The sequence below is a fragment of the Aegilops tauschii genome, chromosome 1 (genome assembly GCF_002575655.3).
Source record: "Aegilops tauschii subsp. strangulata cultivar AL8/78 chromosome 1, Aet v6.0, whole genome shotgun sequence".
Taxonomy (NCBI): domain Eukaryota; kingdom Viridiplantae; phylum Streptophyta; class Magnoliopsida; order Poales; family Poaceae; genus Aegilops; species Aegilops tauschii.
Window position 1 is genome coordinate 405,186,051 of NC_053035.3, and position 22,759 is coordinate 405,208,809.

The following is a 22,759-nucleotide window of genomic DNA, read 5'->3' on the forward strand; positions in this document are numbered from 1 at the left end:
AGTGGTTTCAGTTCTGGACTTGTTTTGCTGCGGCGTTTATATGCTGCATTGTTCCCTATATTTGCACTGGTGGCGAACTTTGATGCCCAGTGGATGTAATATGTGTAATAGCCGTGATAGCCTAGCATAAGTTGCTTGCTTATTTATTTCCTTGTTGTCTTGTTTATTTGTTTGCTTGTAGTCAGTGCAGTTCTTTTTCCGCGGTTTGCTAGTGGCTGCAATAACCTATTTTTTAAAACTAGGCCACAATAACCATGGGCTAATATTTACTGTAGTGACACTGGGCCTCCTACGGGTCGTAGAAACAGTGGGCCTTCTACGGCCGTAGAAACAGTAGGCCTTCTACGGGCCGTAGAAACAATGGGCCTTCTATGGGCCGTAGAAATAATGGGCCTTCTACGGGCCGTATCATCAATGGGCCTTATACGGGCCGTATGATCGATTGGCCAAACATGGGCCAATAACATGCCGCATTATGGCCGTAAACGGGCTAGAGTTGGAATCGTCCATTCATGGGCCGACCATAACGGGACATCGTTAATAGGCCGTATTTGATGACGCTATGAAAACGGCCCAACGTATTAACGGACCACAAACGGGCCGACTGTAACCACGGGCTGAATTTGGCCCACAAGCAGAAAATGACAGTAACGGGCCGTAAGTAATTGAATGCTGGAAATGAGCCCAAGAATAAATGGGCTCTGAGAATGCCGAAAGATAACATGGGCTGGAAACGGCCCAACGGAATAACGGGCCTTTAATGGGTATAAAGTGATGCACTGTTCATTACGGGCCAGTTTCACCACGGGCCGTTAATAGGCCAAGAGTTACATAGGGCCTCATATGGGCCGAAAGACGTCATGGGCCATACATGGGCCAGAAGTGAAAACGGGCTGGAATCATATTGGATGGCCCAGATGACGCTACTGGGCCTAATTCGGATAGGGCGTAACGGGCCTTGGGTTAGCGGGCTGTAAATGGGCTATATGCGAACAGGCCGTTAACAGGCTTTCCATGGGCCGGCCCGCCACCTTTTGACCAAGTCAAACGGGCCGGCCTTTTCACAGGAATGGGCCTCTGTTGGGCCGTGCCACGTGTCGACGTATCATAGGCGCCTTCTATCCAATGAGTGGATGATATCTGTCCCAACGATGAGCCGACACGTGTTTCCTCCAGCCAATGATGATTTTACACATGGAAAATCCCCATTGGTCGGGGCTGTTAACGGGTTATCGGATCCAAAACCCGACCCGATAGCTTAACGGCGTTCCGTTACGGTGGATGCCACGTGTCAGCCACCCTTGACGAAAGCACTTCTGTGACGCGCGATTTATCGTCACGGAAGTGCACACTTCTGTGATGATAATTTTGATAATGTCATGGAACACTTCTACGACAGCACAGGTATGACTATCTTGATTCTGTCATAAAATCGTCATGGATGTACATGCATGACAAAAAACGCGACCTACTGTGACAAACACGTATCATCACGGAAGTGTATTTTTTTTGTAGTGGAGGCGCGCTGAACTCGGGGACGATCTTCACGGGGCCTGCAGAGGCGTGCGCAACTGACGGGCCAGGTCGGTCGCACGGCGTAGATGAGGCGGATTGAGGCGGCGGGTGGGTGATCAATCCGATCGCGCGCGAGATCGGGGACGCCGCTCGGTGGAGGTGCGGTGGCGGCGGAGTCCGAGATGAAGCCGGCGGCGGCGGGCGGCAGGGCGGCTATGATTGGCCGCCGCATGGCGCGAGGCCGCCGGGTCGGGGTGATGCAGGAGTCCCGGTCGGAGCAGGGCGGTGACTGCCGACGTAGATCGACGGGCGGGTCGTCGCGCGAACGGCGGCGGTGAAGGGCCGCCGCATGACGCGAGGCCGCCGGGTCGGGGCGACCGGCGGGTCGACGCGCGGACGACGCGCGAGGCCGCCGAGTCGGGGCGACCGACGGGCAGACGCACAGACGACGCGCGAGGCCGCCGGGTTGGTGAAGAAGCCGGCCAATCACGCCGGTGCTGGAGTAGAGGCGCACGGGGTCGACGGCGGTGGTGGGCGACGCAAACCGGATCACATAGACCGGAAAACCAAAAAGTAGACGCCGATCAAAGCGAGCAGCGAGAGAGAAAACCCGGATCAAAGATCGGGAAAAAAGACTCTTTAGGGCAGCCGGCCAACATGGCCGGCGGACGAACCCTAGGTACGGGCGGAGCGACCCCCGGCGGCGGTCATGGAGGCCGACCGCCCCGGGGGCGGCGCGCAGGTGCGGAAGCGGCGGCGGCTAGGGTTTAGGATCGACTTGTGATAGATACCATGTTAGAAGGGAGAGAGAGGATTGGTGGAATATGATGAATGTATTATTGAGCCTCGAGGGCGAGTATATATTGAGTACAAGACTTGAAGGGTAAGACGCCTCTCCTAGAGATAAGGCAGGAATCCTAAACTACGAAATACATGTAACCCAAATATATCTCTAACAATACCTAAACAATATGTGCAGACATGGTGAGAGATGCCGCTACATGTCACGGTTGTAGACCAGAAAACAGCTAGCCATTCCTATTGTACAGATTTGCAAGTCTTAAGATGTGGTAAAATTCTACGTAAGCAGGTTAGCACTGCCGTACTTGTCATTTGGATCAAAGGCTGTTATACATCTCTGACTTCCTCAGTCTATCAGTAAAAGAGCAAACCATGTAAGGCTTGATTCATATAAGTAAGTGTGCACATGCAATGCACGTCTCAACTACAACATACTTTTATGATTTTAGATTCAAGACACTATTTAGGAAACACAAAATTCATCAAAGCACTGGAGTTAGTTTTTAGTTCTCCAATATCAACCTGACAAAATGCACTTAAGACTTATCGTAACAAAGAAATAGCAATTGTATAGGAGCACATCTAACAATAAAACTTAATGTATTTCTTGATTCAACTTTATGCAAAAGTTAAGGAACCAATAAAAGAAGAGTGTATACAAGGTTGCATATCAATCTGATTAATTCAAGATGCACATCAATGAGACACCATGCAAAAGAAAAATTATATCATGTAACACCGGGATTCAGCATCATGAAGAAACATAAGACTACTTATTTGACAGGGTTCGTAAATCTATATATGAGATGTTAGTTCGAAGTTAACAACAATGCAAATAGATCGACATGGAGAGAGGTAATTCTGCTGGACGGTTGCATCATAGGCTCATAGTAAATCACAACACTGTTACTTGACTGAAGTGAAACGCCATTTGTAGGCATTAAAGGAATGAGACCTGAAGCTGAAACACCATCATAGGCTCATAGTAAATCACAACATTGTTACTTGACTGAAGTGAAACATCATTGAAGAGGTTTCAGCTTCTTAATTTGCAGAGTGAAGAAGACAATCATCAAGTCTTGATTTAAGAGAAAAATTAAGTCAATAACATCAGGATTCCACTATTGTTTGAAAAAGGTCACAAGCTTTGCACTTGTTGAATCTCTTCTTCAACTCTGTAGTCTTGACCTATAGCTGCAACCTCTGGTTGTTGGCATTCCTCCCTTTGCTTCTTCTGTTGGGTCTTCTTATATGTATCCACAATGCCTTTATATCCTACTTCTCTCCCTACAAGAAAATATATCGCCGTGATTTAATCAGAATCATGTGCCATTTGACAAAAAAAAAAGATTTGCAGTTAACTTATAGCCAACAAAATCCTCACTTAGTCCAACCAACCACTGCAATCGTACCATAAGCGTAAGAAAAATGAAAATAAAGAATATTAGGAAGCCCATCTCCCAGGGTGATCGTTGTTATCGAGGATAATTGTGTCAATTGCATCGCAGGGAATTAACTCGAGTGAAGTCATAGAGGTCGAGCATAATCCATATCAGCCTTCTACAAGATGTGGTGTACGGGTCTGTCAGCACAAGATCAAACCGACCGAGGCAAGTCTACTCAAGGGAAAGGAAACTTGCTGAGCATGAAGCATCAACCTGATGAAGCAGATGTAACTGCTGACTTTTTTACATAGCCATCATATCAATGATGCAAAATTGGCTACCCGATCCCGTAGGTTGAAACGTTCAGCAAGATTTCATTGGTTGTAAGTACCATGATCTGACAGTTTACAAAATTCAGCAATATTTTAGAGATTGAAATGGTAGGCTATTCATCTACAAAATTAGCAGAGGAGGATATAGTAGAGGAGTTGCCGACACGGCACGGAGGTCGGAGTGGTGAGAGCCGGCTGGCAGCGTGCCATGGGTCGGGAACAAACTCCAGCAAGATATATACAGTGCACCTAATCTCAAACCATAGAAAATAGATAAAGCAACTACGGGCTAGAAGTTAAATAAACAAAATCTGATATGTAATCAGTAGTATTTCATCTACTCACTGCAATATTGGGGATATGCGCCTAATTGTAGATACAGAAGCCAGAAATCACCTCATATGAAGAAAAATCTCAACAACTAAATTTGTAACCAGATCGGTTGGGGGAAATGGTACTCACTTGGGCTTTCTCCCAGGTTGTGTTGGTGCTTCCAATCAAAGCTGGAACAAAAAAATCAAACAAAGGAGAGAGAGTTAGAGCATCTCTAGTGGATGGTGTAAATTTGGACGTGTATATCTCCATATACACGTCCATATACACCTTGCTAAAATATACACCTCTCAGTTTTTCAGTGGAACGTGTAAATTTGGACGTGTATATTCCAACGGCTATATTTTCAAACGGCTGTATTTTCAACGGTCGTATTTCTAGTCTATATAAACCACCCCTACCATCTCTCTTCTAGCACTTCTATCTGTGACTTCTCTTCTCACCTAGATTTCTCTATCGTCTCTCACGCAACACAATGAACACATCCACTTTGGACATGAGTTCTTCGTCATCTTCATCTGGCGACGATGAACTCATACTTGCAGCATTCGCCGAGCGCGAGGAGGAAGAGAGGATGAACGCTTGACGCCATGGCGGTTCCAAGCATGGACGTCAAACAATCAATCGAGGAAGAGATGCCGGATTTGTTCTTCTGTGGGACGACTACTTCAAAGAAGTTCCTCGCTATCCCGAACATTTGTTTCGACGAAGGTTCGTAATTACTACACTTCTCTGCTTTAGCCCTTTTTTCATTTCCCTGTCTCATTTACTTTTTATGCACAGATTTAGGATGTCCCGTAATTTGTTCAAACGCATAGCCGATGGTATACTTGAGCATGATTATGATGGTTATTTTACTCAAAAAAGAAGTGCTTCTGGAGCTCTTGGGTTACATCCTCTGGAAAAGATGACCGCGGCAATGCGGATGCTAACATATGGAATAGCGGCTGATGGTGCTGATGAGTACATCCGGTCCGCTGAGGCTACTAATTTAGAGTCTTGCAAGAAATTTGTGATCAAAGTTTGTGAAGTTTTTGGGGAAAGGTACCTGAGATCTCCAAATGAAGAAGACATTGCTAGGTTACTTGCAATAGAGGAGGAAAGAGGATTTCCTGGTATGTTAGGGAGCATAGATTGCATGCACTGGGGTTGGAAAAATTGCCCCAAAAAATGGCATGGCATGTTTAAAGGCCATGTCAGCGAGCCCACTATGATCTTGGAAGCAGTTGCTTCACAAGATCTTTGGATTTGGCATGCTTATTTTGGTTTACCAGGGTCTCTGAATGATATAAATGTTCTTCAACGTTCTCCTGTTTTTACAAAGCTAGCTGAAGGCCAAACTCCTCTAGTGAATTATAGCATCAATGGCCATCAGTACATAATGGGGTATTATCTTGCAGATGGTATCTATCCATGGTGGGCAACATTTGTGAAGAGCATACCAGCTCCAGATACCAGAAAACATAAAACTTTTGCCAAGAGGCAAGAGGGGGCTAGGAAAGATGTGGAGCGAGCCTTTGGAGTTCTTCAATCCCGTTTTGCCATTGTTCGTGGACCTGCTAAAGGATGGAAACGTAAAGAAATCGGTGATGTCATGAAAGCTTGTGTCATAATGCACAATATGATAGTTGAAGAGGAGCGACAAACTGGTCGGCAAAGCTGCACTTTTGAGGCAATGGGAGAAAGAGTCACGGTCTCTCGTACTCATGCGGAACAACTGAGCTCTTTTATTCAGATGACTCACCGGATTAGAAATCAAGGTGAACATGATCAGCATAAACTTGATGTAATTGACCATGTGTGGCAAAAGTTTGGAAACGAGTGATGTCCTAGTTATAAGTCTGTAATCCATTTCTTTCCATCTAGTTTTAATTTATGCAATGAGTGATGTAATCCATGAATTTGTAGCTATCAATAAAATATTTATGCAATGAGTGATGTTATCAAATAGTTCATACAACAACTAGCGGAAAGCAGTAAATAGTTCATATAGCTCACATATCAAATAGCTCACATTACTCTAGGCCTCGAGCAAGGATCTCATTCTGCTTAGCTTGGTAGAACTGCTTTTGCACATCAGTCATACCACTAGTGTCGATCAGCATGACCCTCTCATCTAATTCAAACTGTCTCCGTGCATCCTCCCTCTCGTTTCGTGCATCCTCCTTCTTTCTGAGTGCAATCTCCTCTTTTCGCAATTCAAATTGCTGTGCATAGCGAGCATTTCTTGCCGCTTCTTTGATCTCATCCTTCTCTTGCTTTGCTGCCCACACAGTTTCTAATGACAGCTTGCAAGCATTCTCATCAGCTTTACCTCTCTTGTCCTTCTTAACACCATCAGGTCTTTTCTCATGTTCAAGAGCATCAGTGTGTATCGAGGTTGCATCAGTGCGTACCAAGGATGCATCGGACGGATCGTTGGTGGCTGTGCCTGGACTTCCATCAATGGTCTTCTTTTGTTTCTTAAGAGAAGTTTCAAGTTCTCTTGTCTGCCACTTTGGATACTTTTCAAACTCTATATAGCAATGCATCAATGTGAAAGGCCGTTTTTTTAACATCCATTTCCTTGAACAGAATGTGTGCATCGTTTGTCTGCACATATAAATATATTGTTAACAAATGCACAACACATATAGAATATTGCACATCACATATAGAAGTACAAGATAGGCAACCACATATACAAATGCACAACACATATAGAATATTGCACATCACATATAGAAGTAGAATATTGCGCATACCTTTTCTGCTATAGTCCTTCCACTTTCTTCCTTATTTAAAATCTGCTGAAGGCAACCACAAAATTTGGAGGTCTCTCTGTTAATCAATGTGTAACAGCAATTGATTGCATTAGGATTACGCTCCGGCCATGACGATTCCTTGTGTATGTTGTAGTACTCCGAAATTCTAGCCCAATAAGCATCTCGGTTTTGATCAGTCCCAACAATATCCAAACTTGTATTTGCCCATGCTGCTATGAGAACCTTGTCCTCATCACTAGACCAATTTTTTCCTTTGTTGGATTTTTCTTTCTCTATTATTGCAGAACGTTGCTGCGTTGATGGTGTTGCTTGATGCTGAGTTGATCGAGTTGCCTGCTCTCCAATTGGACTTTCTGGTTGTGTTTGTGTGTAATCAAAACCAAGGGTGTCCAAGAAGCTTTGGTCAGCATCCATCTGCAAGCAACCAATGCACAGCTATTTTAGACCACAATCTGGCATCAAATTGACAAGCAAAAAATTATTTTCTTCTCCTTCCAAACAGCTATGCTTTGTGCATATGATCAATTTTACTATCCATTTACCCAAATTGCCTCTTAAATTGTGGACCTGGAAGCAGAGGCCAGCCCGGTCACCAGAGGCAGAGGATCCAGCAGAGGCCAGCCCGGTCACCTGAGGCCGCCGCCCCTGCATCTCCCCACGGCGCCGCTCGTCCCGCCGCCCCAGCAGACAGGCGAGCCCGGCCGCCGCCCCTGCATCTCCCCCCTCCCCCACCGCTCCGCCGCCCAGCCCCCACTCGTCGCCCAGCCCCCCGTCCCCGCCCTCTATTCTCACCAGGGCGCGCACCGGCACCGGCGCCGCCGCCAGATCGGGCTGCAGGGCGTGCGGCCGCCGCCCCTGCATCTCCCCACGGCGCCCCTCGTCCCGCCGCCCCAGCAGACAGGCGCGCCCGGCCGCCGCCCCTGCATCTCCCCCCTTCCCCCCACCGCTCCGCCGCCCAGCCCCCACTCGTCGCCCAGCCCCCCGTCCCCGCCCTCTATTCTCACCAGGGCGCGCGCCGGCACCGGCGCCGCCGCCAGATCAGGCTGCAGGGCGTGCGGTCGCCGCCCCTCTGCTCCCGCTCGCGAGAAAGGAAAAAATGGTTACCTTGGGCGGCGGCCGGAGAGGAGACGCGACGGCGACCTTGGGCGGCGGCCGGAGAGGGGCGACGGCGACCTTGGGGAGGCGGCCGGAGAGGAACGGGAGCGGGAGCGGGAGGCTTTTTTCTCTTCTTTTCCCTTCTGTTCGCGAGCCCACGAGTGTGGTTCGGTCGTGTTTAGTCCCACGCCAGGTACGCTCATGGGAGCGACGTGTATAGGTACACGACCTGATACACGATCCACTGGGAAACATTTTTTGATTTTGATCGTGTATATTTAGCATCCACCTCCATATACACCATCCACTAGAGATGCTCTTAGGGGCTGTTTGGTTGCCGGCCGCACCTTGCCACGCCAAAGGTGCGGCGCGCCACAGCCACCTAGGCTGCCATTTGGTTTCCTACTAAGGTTAGGCTTGCCACAACCTGTGTTTTGCAACAGATTTTCTCGCCAAAAGTGTGGCGCTGGTTTTGGCCGCCACACTCTGCGGCGCACTACAAGTGTGGCTGGATAACTCTGGCAATGCAAACCAGATCACCAAATCGCAAAAGCCAGCACCTGCTTTACTGCGAGGAGCTCGTCAGTGTCCAGATTCATCCCGAAGTAGACATGCCCGAACCCACCAGAGCCAATCATCTCACCCCTCCGACCACCATGCGACGGGACGGCGAAGGGCGCGGCGGCTCCCGTGGCGACTGGAGCGGGAGGAACGGCTGGGCGGCGAACGGCGCGGCGGCTCCCGTGGCGAACGGAGCGGAGGAACGGCGGGAAGTGCGAACGGGGCGGCGGCTCCCGCGGCGAACGGAGCGGGAGGAACGGCGGGGCAGCGAACGGCGCGGGTGCTTCCGTGGCGAACGGCTGCGGGAGGAACGGCGGGGCAGCGAACTGTGCGGCGGCTCCCGCGGTGAACAGCTGCGGGAGGAACGACGGGCCGGCGAACGGTGCGGGAGGATCGGCGTGCGGAGGCCCCCGCCCGTGCTGTGGCGTCCGTTGGGAGGAGGAGGAAGAGGGGGCGAGAGGTCGAGGTCGTGCGGTCGTGCGGGCAGCGGTTTATTTGAACGGCGGGGCTGATTAGCGATCGATGGAGTGCAGTGGCTTAATGCGTGGCTTGCAGCGTTAAACACAGAAGAATTATGAGCCATTAAATATTGATGATGAATGGATGTGGTTGTTTGGATCTGCCCCTCTCTTCCTTTTATAATGGTAGTAGATAGTAGATAAGGTTTTCATATTTTTATTGGAAACTTCGTTGCTGGAAAAGGACGGAATAAAGTGTGCACACCAGCAGTCATAGCCTATACTCATACGCACGAACAGAAGTTCACGACGTAATAGGCAACAATGTAATTATGTTTTGGATTTGTGAAATATGGCGAACCAGCGTATGTAACAGACCGTAGGTTTTTCTTAATTGGTTGCCCTCGTCAAGACACCCAAGGGGAACAATATGAAGGCTATATTATGATGCAACTACATATCAGATAACAAAAGCAGTATTTACTTTACAACTGGCATATATATACAAGAACTTTCATGCATATATAATTGGAGGGATGTAGACCATAGTTACGAATTCATGTTTTAAAAAAGGAGGATGATCCCTGGCCTCTACATCTGGGAGATGCATGCGGCCATTTTTATTGATTATTCTCGAGGACCTTACAAATTAGTACAACAATATGCCTGAACCCGCCATCTTGGCAACATATGCCGCTCCTCCTATCCAAATGATGAAGGGGTGCAAGCTGGGCCATATACCCAGATCTCTTACCTAGGCCTAACATCTAAAGCCGGAAGCCCCGACCGAGCCACATACCGGGTTCGGGGCACAATCCAACCGGACGCACTCACATATGTCGTCACCATCATCTTCCACTGGTCCATCTTCAGAGCAGATTGAGATACCATCCTTGGCAGGTTCCTCCGCCATCGACGCCACCATGACGCCAAACGACGACCACCATCTATGCCAGTCCATCTCCAAGCCGAAGGAGCGCTACCACAAGATGAAGACTGGCGGTAGAATAGATGAAACGTTGCACACATTGCCGCCGCCAAACACCTCACACGCACCGCAAAGCGCTCACCGTGCTTTCGGGAACCCGAGGCGACGCCTTCAAGAAGGAACGCGACGAGGGTACGACGCCGTCGCCCACAAGGGGAACTAGAGCTTTCACCCAAAAGAAGAGCACAGTGAAAGATCGGAGAGGACCTCGACAAGGCCTCCAAGAAGGGAACAGACGCCCAGCAAAGGCGCCGCCATTGTCGTGGCCTTTGCCGACGGCCAAGGGTTTCCCCCGGTCCCGCCCCCATCCCATCCACTCGGCCAAAGACCTGGCCAGAGGAGCGCACGCAGCCGGAGAAGGCGTTCGACTTCATCGATGCAGGCACCGGGTGACGGGGCACCCCGACCCACTGTAGTAGACGTCCAGCGAGACCTCTCCGCCCGCGCGGCCAAAGTCGCGGACCACCAGCACCCACGGCCGTCGCCCGCAGAGGCAACGCCGTCCACACCAGTCGAGGCCGCTGCCCCGGCATCCACCCACCGCACACATCCCGTCGAAGCATGGAGAAAGACCCACACCGCCGCCACCAGGGAGCACCACATCGCGACCCAGGCCGGGCAGGACGAGGCAGGGCCACACCGGCCAGATCTGGGCGGATCCGGCGAGCCCTGGCCCACCAGCCGCCAGATCAGAGGAGCGCCCCGATCCAGGGCCGAGCTGGCCTGATCTGATGGGCGGAGCCGTCCCAGGAGGCCCCCGCACCGGATCGGGAGGGGACGACTAGACGTCAGCCGCCGCAGAGGGCCGGCAAAAAGCGGGCGGCGGCATCTGATGTGGGGGAGGGAGGGTCTCCAGAGGCCGAGGCGGGCGTGCGGGGAAGCCCCGCCGCCGCCTACCGCCGCGCGGGCAGGCCCGGCGACGGCTGCCGGCGGCGGCGGGGGAGGAGGAGGAGCGGCGGGAAACCGGCGGGTGACTAGGTTTTCGCCCCCGGGTCGCCCGAGAGTGGACGACGCGGGGGAGTGGTATGTGACCTCGAGAAAACAACATACCATATGCGGACACAATATGTATATCTCTCCCCCACCCCAATATGCGGGCACATTCTGAACTTCTCATAGATTAATGTGACAAATATGACATCCATCATAACAGTGAGATAATGTTCCGTTGTGAGGTTCAGATAGCAAGAAAACAACGTACCATATCCAAATGAGCTCAAGATAGATGCCGAAATAAAGGGAATAGCTTCAGGTGCCGAGTTGATTAAAATATTAAGACCTATGCTTCATACATATCAATTGACCATGAGTGTGTGGAATTTCTGCTGATTCGCAACCATCCGTAGTAGAAGGAAGAACCAAATGGCACTGATGTTTCATGGACCAGCCCCTGCAACACGAGAAATCGACATCAATGAGCATACAACGAATGGATCTGAAAACTCACAAAAATTAGAACTTGGAGGCAAACACAAATAGAAGAGAATAAGGAAACCAACTCTTCCGGTCCAATCGACCATGGGCGAGCCTCAAGTTGTTGAATCTATACGACCTGACAAAAGAGGATGACATGGGAGGACTAACGAAACAAACAAATGACCTGACACAGGGACATGTATCACGGTGCCCTACAAACAGCAAAAAGTAAAGGTGTTCAGTTACATGCCATTATTTTCTCTTCCAACTTGTGTGGAAAACAGTGGAGAGACTATCAATTGTCATATTATTATTTTGCACTGATGTGCCTGAAGAAATTCACCTGTGGACTCGGCTTGCTTGTGACATTTTATCCAATAAAAACACAACTCATGCGAAAATCAGTAACTGGAACCTGCCAATTTTTTTCAAGAAAATCAATATGACCAAACATGACACACACACACACACACACACATGCTCAATGCCTCCTATGCAGAATTATAAACAAAAGATTGATTACAAAGATCAGTAATTTGAAGTTCGTTAAGTATGATGCCGAAATCATGAGGCGTGAATGCTTCTGTGTTCTCCCTGAAATTTTCAGATACAAAGAAAAATTATGTTGGCGTACAACAAAGTTAGCCAAAATTGTAAGATATCGCTCCTCCTCCATCGACTTTTTCTATAACAAAACACCGAAATACAAACCAAAATTAGGAGAAACAGAACCAGAACCGAACAGTGGGGTTAAGATCGTTGGTCCTGTCGATAGTCTCCTAAAGTTCTCCGTCTGAAGTCTGAACCCAATGTCCGCTGCAAACAAAACTACATAAATCACACTTCAGTTAGAGCCAAATGTCCGCAACAGTACTACTCTAGGAGAAACGCAGGAGTGAGAGGGGATATATGTCAGCTTGTAGGCATGGGCATACTTCACGTTGGGTACCGGATGGAGAACCTGTCCGCGGCGTCAATGAAGTCCAACGTAACGAGGAATTTCATCCCCTCCCTGCGGACCTTGAGCCACTCATCACGCTTCACCATCTTCTACAAATACACGACGGAGGTAGGGGCATGATAGGTGGGAACCCGATGAACAAGTTCACGTCCGAGGGTGGCCCGATCTTCACGTCGTAGGATTGAATCGGGAGGGATAACTAGCTGCAAGCAGCCAGGATAACTAGCTTTATACCTGCCAAGGTTGGATGTAACCCGTACGTTGGGGATGGCTGACCGAAGCTATAAGAACTCCAACCCGCTGTCCGAACAATCGCAGAACCACAAACCGGGACTAATCCACACAAAACGGCCGGAACCATAGAGCACGAACTAGGGGGAACCAGACGCTCCTTCTCGCGAATCCGAATGAACTCACAAGAGCAAAGGTAGCAAGATCTCTCGAATCTCTCTAGCAGTCTTGCCGCATAAGCTTGTAGTTGAATGGTTTGACAAAAGGTTCTCTAGAGGATGGGGGAGATGGGGTTTTATAGCAGGGACAACCCCCCTTAGATAGGTGTGAAAATGGTTTCAAAAGTAAGCAGGTTTGCATGGCTTCCTTGGGTGAGTAAGCAGTCAACTTTGGGAGTTGTTGCAGAGCTCCTCGGAAATTCACGAAGTCTTGACAGCCTGGACACCTTCCACGAGAATGACTAGAACTTTTGACTCACAACTCCAAATGATGTGAGGTTTTTTGCATTGGAAAGATAATTTGATGTAGCTTATGTTGATGTACCCCTATGGCCCCGTCTCTCCATCATATGGGTGTGCCACACCAAAACATCAGAGATAAAAACTGACAGCATCAGCTTCACTTCAAACTTGTTTTCTCCAAACTTGTTCCTCCAAAGCGGTTGCTTCAAGAGCTCATAGGTTGTTGGATTGCTTCCATGTTATACCTAAGTTCAACCAACAACAATGGAGATGAAAGCATAGTTGTGTCATCAAGGTTACAAGGTAAACTTAAGTTAGCGTTCACCTGGTCACTTATTTGTTTGGCGCGACTTCTTGTGATTGGACCTATAATTGTTGGAGACTTGTCGATGGTTGTGGTGTCCTCATCATCCTCCCCCTCTTGAAGAGGACTCGTCCTCGACTCTGATGGTCCAAAGTATGGAGAGAGGTCGGACACATTGAAAGTTGGACTAACACCATAATCCATCGGAAGGTCAATCTTGTAGGCATTGTCATTGATCTTCGCAAGAACTTTGAATGGACCATCTCCACGTGGCTGCAACTTGCATTTGCATTGATATGGGAAACGATCCTTCCGCAGGTGTACCCACACAAGATCACCTTCTTCAAACAACACCTTCTTTCTTCCGTTGTTTGCTCGTTTTGCATATTGTTCAGTCATCTTCTCAATATTTTCCTTGGTCTTCTCATGAATTTTCTTCACGAAGTCAGCACGCTTACTTGCATCAAGATTGGTTCGCTCCTGCAATGGTAAAGGCAAAAGATCTATGGGAGCAGCAGGTTTGAAACCATAAACAATTTCAAAAGGACAAAATTTAGTGGTCGAATGTACTGCCGTGTTGTATGCAAACTCCACGTGGGGGAGACATTCTTCCCACATCTTCAAATTTTTCTTTAAAACTGCTCTCAGCATCATGGATAGCGTGCGGTTGACAATTTCAGTTTGTCCATCCGTTTGTGGGTGGCATGTAGTTGAAAAGAGAAGCTTTGTCCCGAGCTTTTCCCACAACGTTTTGCAAAAATAGCTCAGAAACTTGGTGTCACGATCTGAAACAATAGTGTGTGGTACTCCATGTAGCCGCACAATTTCCCTGAAAAACAAATTAGCAATGTGTGAAGCATCATCGCTCTTATGACACGGGATAAAATGAGCCATCTTGCTAAACCTATCAACCACCACAAAAACTGAATCACTCCCCCTCTTAGTGTGTGGTAATCCAAGAACAAAATCCATAGAAATATCTTCCCAAGGTGTACTAGGAATTGATAAGGGCGTATAAAGTCCATGAGGGTTTAAATGTGACTTAGCTTTGCGGCAAATCTCACAACGTAGTACGTAGCGCTCAACATCACGCCTCTTCCTTGGCTAAAAGAAATGGTCAATCAGCACACTCTCAGTTTTCTTTGCTCCAAAATGTCCCGTGAGACCACCAGCATGAGCCTCCTTCAAAAGCAACAAACGAACAGAGCATTCTGGGATGCACAATTTGTTAAAAACAAAAGTCCATCATGCAAGTGAAATTTTTCCCAACCTTTTCCCTCACTACACTTTGAGTGTGGTTCAGCAAAATATGGGTCATTCACATACAATTCTTTAATGCTTTGCAACCCAAGAATTTTAGTATCAAGTTGTGAGAGTAAAATATGACGTCTAGACAAAGCATCGGCAACAACATTATCTTTTCCTTTCTTGTACTTGACAATATAGGGAAAAGATTCTATGAATTCACTCCATTTTGCATGTCTACGGTTCAGTTTTGGTTGACCCTTAAGGTGCTTTAAAGATTCATGGTCGGAATGTATCACAAATTCTTTAGGCCACAAATAATGTTGCCATGTTTCTAAAGATCTCACAAGTGCATATAATTCTTTGTCATAAACTGAATAATTTAGAGTTGGACCACTTAGCTTCTCACTAAAGTATGCAATAGGCCTACCTTCTTGCATTAGTATGCCTCCAATACCCACACCACTTGCATCACATTCAATCTCAAAAGTCTTACCAAAGTTGGGTAGTGCAAGCAATGGTGTAGATGTCAATTTTTCTTTCAGCTCTTGGAAGGCCTTCTCTTGTGCATTTGCCCACTTGAAGGGAACATCTTTCTTGGTTAGCTCATTCATTGGGGAAGCAATGGTGCTGAAGTCCTTCACAAACCGACGGTAGAAACCAGCAAGGCCAAGAAAGCTTCGTACTTGGCTTACATTTTGTGGGGGCATCCACTCACGGATGGCCTTGACCTTCTCCTCATCTACCTCCACACCTTGTCCTGAAACAACAAAGCCAAGAAACACAACTTTTTCTATGCAAAATGTGCACTTTTCCTTGTTAGCATATAATTTCTCCTCTCTTAGGACAGCAAGCACACACCGGATGTGTTCAACATGTTCATCCAAAGTTTTGCTATAAACCAGGATGTCATCAAAGTAAACAACCACAAACTTGCCAATGAACATTCTAAGCACATGATTCATTAATCTCATGAAGGTACTAGGTGCATTTGTCAATCCAAATGGCATAACTAACCACTCATACAAACCAGATTTTGTTTGGAAAGCAGTTTTCCATTCATCACCCTCTCTCATTCTTATTTGGTGGTAGCCACTTCGCAAGTAAATTTTAGAAAAGATGGTGGCACCACTAAGTTCATCAAGCATATCATCAAGCCTAGGTATTGGGTGCCTATACCTCACGGTGATGTTGTTAATAGGCCTACAATCACAACACATTCGGGAAGATCCATCTTTCTTTGGTACTAAAAGAACAGGTACATCACAAGGAGAGAGACTTTCCCTTACATAACCTTTGTTTAGTAGGCCTTCAACTTGTCGCTGAATCTCCTTGGTTTCCTCCGGGTTTGTGCGGTATGGTGGTCGGTTCGGCAATGGGGCTCCTGGAACCAAATCAATTTGGTGTTTAATGCCTCTTTGTGGTGGCAGCCCTGGTGGTATCTCCTCGGGGAAAACATCTTCATACCCCTGCAAAATTTCAACAACAACACTAGGAGTGGTGGAGGTTAATTCATTAGTAGAAAGAAAATTGTCCTTGTACAAAAGTACAAAGAACACGGAATTGGGTTCTCTCAACTCTCTCATGTCCCTTTTCCTAGCCATCATAACTAATCCCTGTTTTTCCCATGTCTTGGTCAATTTAAGCTGTGGGGTTTTATTTGGCTTTGGATTCTCTCGCTCACTATGTTGGTGGATGTCACTCAAGTGTTTCTCGCTCACTCTCTCTTTCTTTTTCAGATCATCCATCAATATTTCTTTGGGTGTCAAAGGGAGCAAAGATATGCGCTACCCCTCGTATTGGAATGAGAGATGATTAGTACGGCCGCTGATTTGCACATCATGATCATACAACCAAGGTCTTCCCAACAGCAATTGGGATGCTTGCATTGGTACCACGTCACATTCCACTTGATCTCGGTACTTCCCAATGAAAAACTGAACGGTGACAATGTTGCTTACTCGAAGTGTACCACAATCATTGAGCCATTGCATCTTATATGGACTTGGGCGCCTTCTTTGTTTCAGTCCCAACTTCTCTACCAAATCTGAACTTGCAATGTTGTTACAACTGCCATTGTCAACAATAATTCTGCAAACCTTGTCCTTGATGGTGCCACGGGTGTGAAAAATATTATGTCGCTGCCCTTTCTCTTCTCTAGCTGCATTAACACTAAGCACACGACGAGAAACAAAGCAATCTCCCATGTCGGCCTGAATATCACAACCACTCTTCTCGCCCTCTTCATCCTCATGATCACCCGATGCTCCATTATCTTCATGCTCACTCTCGGATTCCCATTCACCTTGTTCATTCACAAAGAGAACTCTCTTGTTTCGACATTCAGAAGAAATGTGACCATGCCCTTTGCACTTCCAACACTCAATATCTCGGCTTCGAGATGATGGTACAGCCGTGGGGTTAGAGGTACTTCCAGCAGCAGAAGGAGCACGCTTGTCCACATTCCTAGGGGCTGGTGATGATGCCGATGAAGCCGATGTTCGCCGGGTGGCAGTAGGGTGTGAAGTATGCTGAAATTGAGAACCACCATGAGAGGCACTTGGCTGCAACCTTTGCCATGGTGTGGTGGTGCGGTTATGAGATATCCGTCCATGACCACTCCGCTGCACCTTCCTCTCCGTGCGCTTTGCTTGCTCCAAAATATCTTGTAGAGTGTTATAGGGAAACATCTCCACAAAATCAGAAATTTCATTGTTGAGACCATGCAAAAATCTTGCCATCTTTGACTCCTCATCTTCATGAATTCGAGCACGAACCAACAAGAAATTCCATCTCTTTATAGTACTCATCCACCGTGCGCGTACCTTGGCTGAGACGCTGCAATCTGTTTCGGAGATCTCTTTGATATTGTGAAGGAACAAACCTTTGCCTCATGGCTTGTTTCATCTCTTCCCAAGTGTCAATGTGATCACGGCCTAGCAGCAGCTGGTTTTCTTGTAGTTGATTCCACCAAGTGAGTGCATAACCAGAAAACTCAACACAGGCAAGGTTTACTCTCTTCGGATCAGCAAGGTTATGGATACGAAAAATCTGATCACACTGCTCTTCCCAATCAAAATATGCCTCAGGGTCTTCCTTTCCTGTGAACTTGGGGATATGCAACTTGATTCTTGCTATGTCATCTCGACCATCTCGATCACGACGTTCTGCACGACGCCCATCTTCAGCAGCACGACGGTATGGGACACCATCATAATCATCTCCATGACCACGAGCAACACGCTCATGAGGGTCATAGTAGTGCCCACGAGGACCATGCCCTCACCCTCGAAGTTGTCCTCCTCGCTGCCCTCCATGAGCAGCAAGACCACGCCCACGAGCAGCAGCCACATGTCCACCATGGCTGTTGTTATCATCCTCCAAGTCACCATCCACAGTAGCATGCACGGAATTCTCATCCCCAACTTCCTCAAGTGGGTCAATAGGGTGTTGTCGGTGTCGAACCCTATCGCCACCTGCTGGAGGTCGCTCGTGAAACATCCTTCCAAGGTCTCGAACCATGTTCCGTAATTCCTGAAATTCAGCACGTGTGACCGGGGCATCTTCTTCCCCATGGTTTTCTCCATGAACACTCGATCTAGATCCTCATGTTAGTAAGGCCAAAAGTGGAATAGGATAATTTTGTGGAATCACACAACCTCACCTCTTACTCACCAAAGTTCTTATGAGTTCACATCAGATTGTGCTTCTCTCGGATGTGTTAAAGCGATCGAAAGACAGGGATCAAAGAACTAGCTTCAGTTTTTGGTGGAGCTCGGTGGGGTAAACAAAAAGGGGCTTGTGCTGAAATCAAGTTGATGCAAACCAAGAAAATATGGGGATAGATCTACTGCACTTTTGCACCAAGATTGAACAACACACACAAGCTTCTGAAATTTTTCTACCAAGCTGAAACTTTTGGATCTTAAACAACACTTTCTTTTTCTCTCTTGACTTTTTTTTGCCACTTTTTTTTCTCTTTGAATTTTTTTTGCCACTCTTTTTTTCCTCTCTTTTTCCAAAGCACAACAACCAAATCTGAAAGCAACTACAAAGATGAACTTGGTGCAGATCTAAAAGATGAAGAACATGCAAGGTATGCAGCAACAAGATCTCAGCACCAACAAGGCTTGGATTTATTTTTGGTGGGGCTTTGGACTTTTAGGACAGAAAATATAGCATGAAAAACACTCGATCTAAAGGGATGATAGCAAGGTAAACTCGAATAACAGATCCTACCGTGTCAACGAAGGCTCTGATGCCAGATGATAGGTGGGAACCCAATGAACGAGTTCATGCCCGAGGGTGGCCCGATCTTCACGTCGTAGGATCGAATTGGGAGGGATAACTAGCTGCAAGCAGCCGGGATAACTAGCTTTATACCTGCCAAGGTTGGATGTAACCCATACGTTGGGGATGGCTGACCGAAGTTACAAGAACTCCAACCTGCTGTCCGAACAATCGCAGAACCACAAACCGGGACTAATCCACACAAAACGGCCGGAACCATAGAGCACGAACTAGGGGGAACCAGACGCTCCTTCTCGCGAATCCGAATGAACTCACAAGAGCAAAGGTAGCAAGATCTCTCGAATATCTCTAGCAGTCTTGCCGCATAAGCTTGTAGTTGAATGGTTTGACAAAAGGTTCTCTAGAGGATGGGGGAGATGGGGTTTTATAGCAGGGACAACCCCCCTTAGATAGGTGTGAAAATGGTTTCAAAAGTAAGCAGGTTTGCATGGCTTCCTTGGGTGAGTAAGCAGTCAACTTTGGGAGTTGTTGCAGAGCTCCTCGGAAATTCGCGAAGTCTTGACAGCCTGGACACCTTCCACGAGAATGACTAGAACTTTTGACTCACAACTCCAAATGATGTGAGGTTTTTTGCATTGGAAAGATAATTTGATGTAGCTTATGTTGATGTACCCCTATGGCCCCGTCTCTCCATCATATGGGTGTGCCACACCAAAACATCAGAGGTAAAAACTGACAGCATCAGCTTCACTTCAAACTTGTTTTCTCCAAACTTGTTCCTCCAAAGCGGTTGCTTCAAGAGCTCATAGGTTGTTGGATTGCTTCCATGTTATACCTAAGTTCAACCAACAACAATGGAGATGAAAGCATAGTTGTGTCATCAAGGTTACAAGGTAAACTTAAGTTAGCGTTCACCTGGTCACTTATTTGTTTGGCGCGACTTCTTGTGATTGGACCTATAATTGTTGGAGACTTGTCGATGGTTGTGGTGTCCTCATCAGGGAAGGAGTTGACTGACACCGCGATGATGGCTGCGAAGGTCATCAGAGGGAGGGATGTGTGGGGGAGGTGCAGAATTGAGGCGTCAGCGGTAGAGAAAACCAGGGACGGCCGGACCAGAGGGCCTAGCCGCCGACATGGAGCACACAAGGAAGAAGCGACACGAAGATTGCGTGCGTATTAGGTTTCGGGTGAGGGCAGATGATACGGGAACGACAACGACGAGGCCGGAGACGATGAACGCCTGTGCGATCTGGAGAGACGGCTGCAGCCACCCCGACGGCGACGACGGCGATCTGGACGGCGGTGATCCGAGGCGACGAGACGTTGGCGGCGATTCCGACGGCGACGGCGGCGATCCTGATGACGGCGAAGGCAGCGATCCGGGGCGGTGACGGCGGCGATCCGGAGAGGGGTGGCGGCGATCTGGAGGACGCTGAGAGGGTGGACAAGCTCCCGTGTGGCGGCGGCGCAGGAACCCTAGCGCGTGCGAGGGTACCAAGGAGAGGATGCTTGCGCGAGGAGAGGGAGGGGAGTGGTTATTGTGGAGCAGGGGGGAGCGCTGGGACGTGGGAGGTGGTCAGAAGGACGAAAACAAACCATGGTAAGTGGGAAGAAAATAAACTCGGAACAGCGACTACCAACTGAGACATTAGGAGTAATTAATTGGACGCCAATAGCTGGGCTGTCGTTAGCTGGGAGCGATCCTCCAAACGAACGAAATTGTTTGCTGGAGAAGCAAACAACCAGCAAACGAGAAGGAACTTTATAATTTGAGAAAATACAATGCTCTAATTGTTTTTTGTTGTGCTACCTTGTAAAACTGCCCTCCTCTAGATAAAAAGTTTTATCTCAAAAAAAAACTGTCATGCCATTAAAATAAAAATGCCATCCTCTCAAACATTAAAAAATGTCATCCTATTTGTAAAAAAAGAAAATGCCGTCCTCTCAATAATAAAAATGCCAAATCCTCTCAAACATTAAAAAATGTTATCCTATCTATAATAAAAAATGCTATCTTCTCAATAAAAAAAGTCATCCTATTGTTAATAAAAATGCCATCCTACTGTTAATAAAACTGCCATGTCATTAAAAAATAAAAATACCATCTCTCAAATAATAAAACTGCCATGTCATTAAAAATAAAAATACCATCTCTCAAATAATAAAAATGCCATCTTCTCAATAATAAAAATCCCATCCTATTATTAATAAAAATACCATACTATAGGTAATAAAAATGCCGTGCGCTTGGTACTAAAATTGCCATGCCATGAGAAATAAAAATGCCATCTCTCAAAAATATAAATGTGATCTCTCAATAATAAAAATGCCATCTTATCAATAATAAAAATTCCACACTCTCAAACATTAAAAAAATGTCATCCTGTCTATAATAAAATGCCATTCTCTCCGTAATAAAATGCCATCCTATCGTTAATAAAACTTCCATGTCATTAAAAATAAAAATGCCATCTCTCAAATAATAAAAATGCCATCTTCTCTATAACAAAAATTCCATCCTATTATTGATAAAAATACGATCCTATTGGTAATAAAAATGCCATGCGCGTGGTAATAAAAATGCCATGCCATGAGAAATAAAAATGCCATTTCTCAAAAATATAAATGCAATCTCTTAATAATAAAAATGCCATGCCATCTTCTCAATAAAAAAAATTCCATCCTATTATTAATAAAAATACCATCCTATTGGTAATAAAAATGCCATGTGCTTGGTAATAAAAGTGCCATGCCATGAGAAATAAAAATGCCATCTCTCAAATATATGAATGCAATCTCTCAATAATAAAAGTGCATATTTTGAAGAACAAAAAATGTTATCCTCTTAAAAAATGCCATGCTTAAAACATAAAACTGCCATGTGAGAAAATGAAAAAAATAGAATTTTTGGATGAACTAAAAAAAATTAACTTCAAAAAATATATGTAGCATTTCAAGCACATAATGTTTAGATATTGCCTCTCAGCCTAGTGGTGATGTGCTCTTGTGCATGGTCGTGGGTTCCACCTCCCTCCCCCCTACCTCGTGACCTTTGTGTGCATTTTTTTGATGAAAAAACCGACACGTCCGCCGGGAATCAGCATACAACGAATGACTGGATATGATCTACTCCCTCCGCCCGGAAAAACTTGTCCCAAGCTTGTTCTTCGAATGGATGTATCTAGCACATTGAGGGACAAGATTTTTCGGTCGGAGGGAGTACGTGGCAATGGCCTTGTGCCAAGATCCGTGCACGTGCAATGTTCGGAGATGAGGGCGTTTACTGGCTCTTGCCTCCTGGCTACGTCATCTACCATTTCCATATTAATTTGATGACATGGTATCAGTAAATTGAATGACACTTAATAGTAACATGCAAATAAGCATAATACTGAAACGCTCATCATAAACTCGTCACATGTCTCATACAAATAAGTTTCTCTCAATGGAGTTAAAGATGCGGATGCATCCACCTTTTGCTACAAAGGGATGAACATGGGCTGCTTAGTATGGAATCTGAACAAACATCAAAATCCCCAAACCCAAACATCTCCAGATCCGCAAAATCCGAGTCCCACCATCACCCATCACGCATTGTTAACAGATAGGTTTGTAGCTGTGTAACGTGACATATGTGTCACGGTTGTGTATGCG

General features: G+C 46.8%; 1 pseudogene; it reads right to left on the bottom strand.

Moving 5' to 3' along the window:
* Positions 1 to 6,263: 6,263 nt before the first annotated feature.
* On the bottom strand, positions 6,264 to 8,362 carry LOC109764280 (uncharacterized; annotated as a pseudogene).
* Positions 8,363 to 22,759: the final 14,397 nt, after the last annotated feature.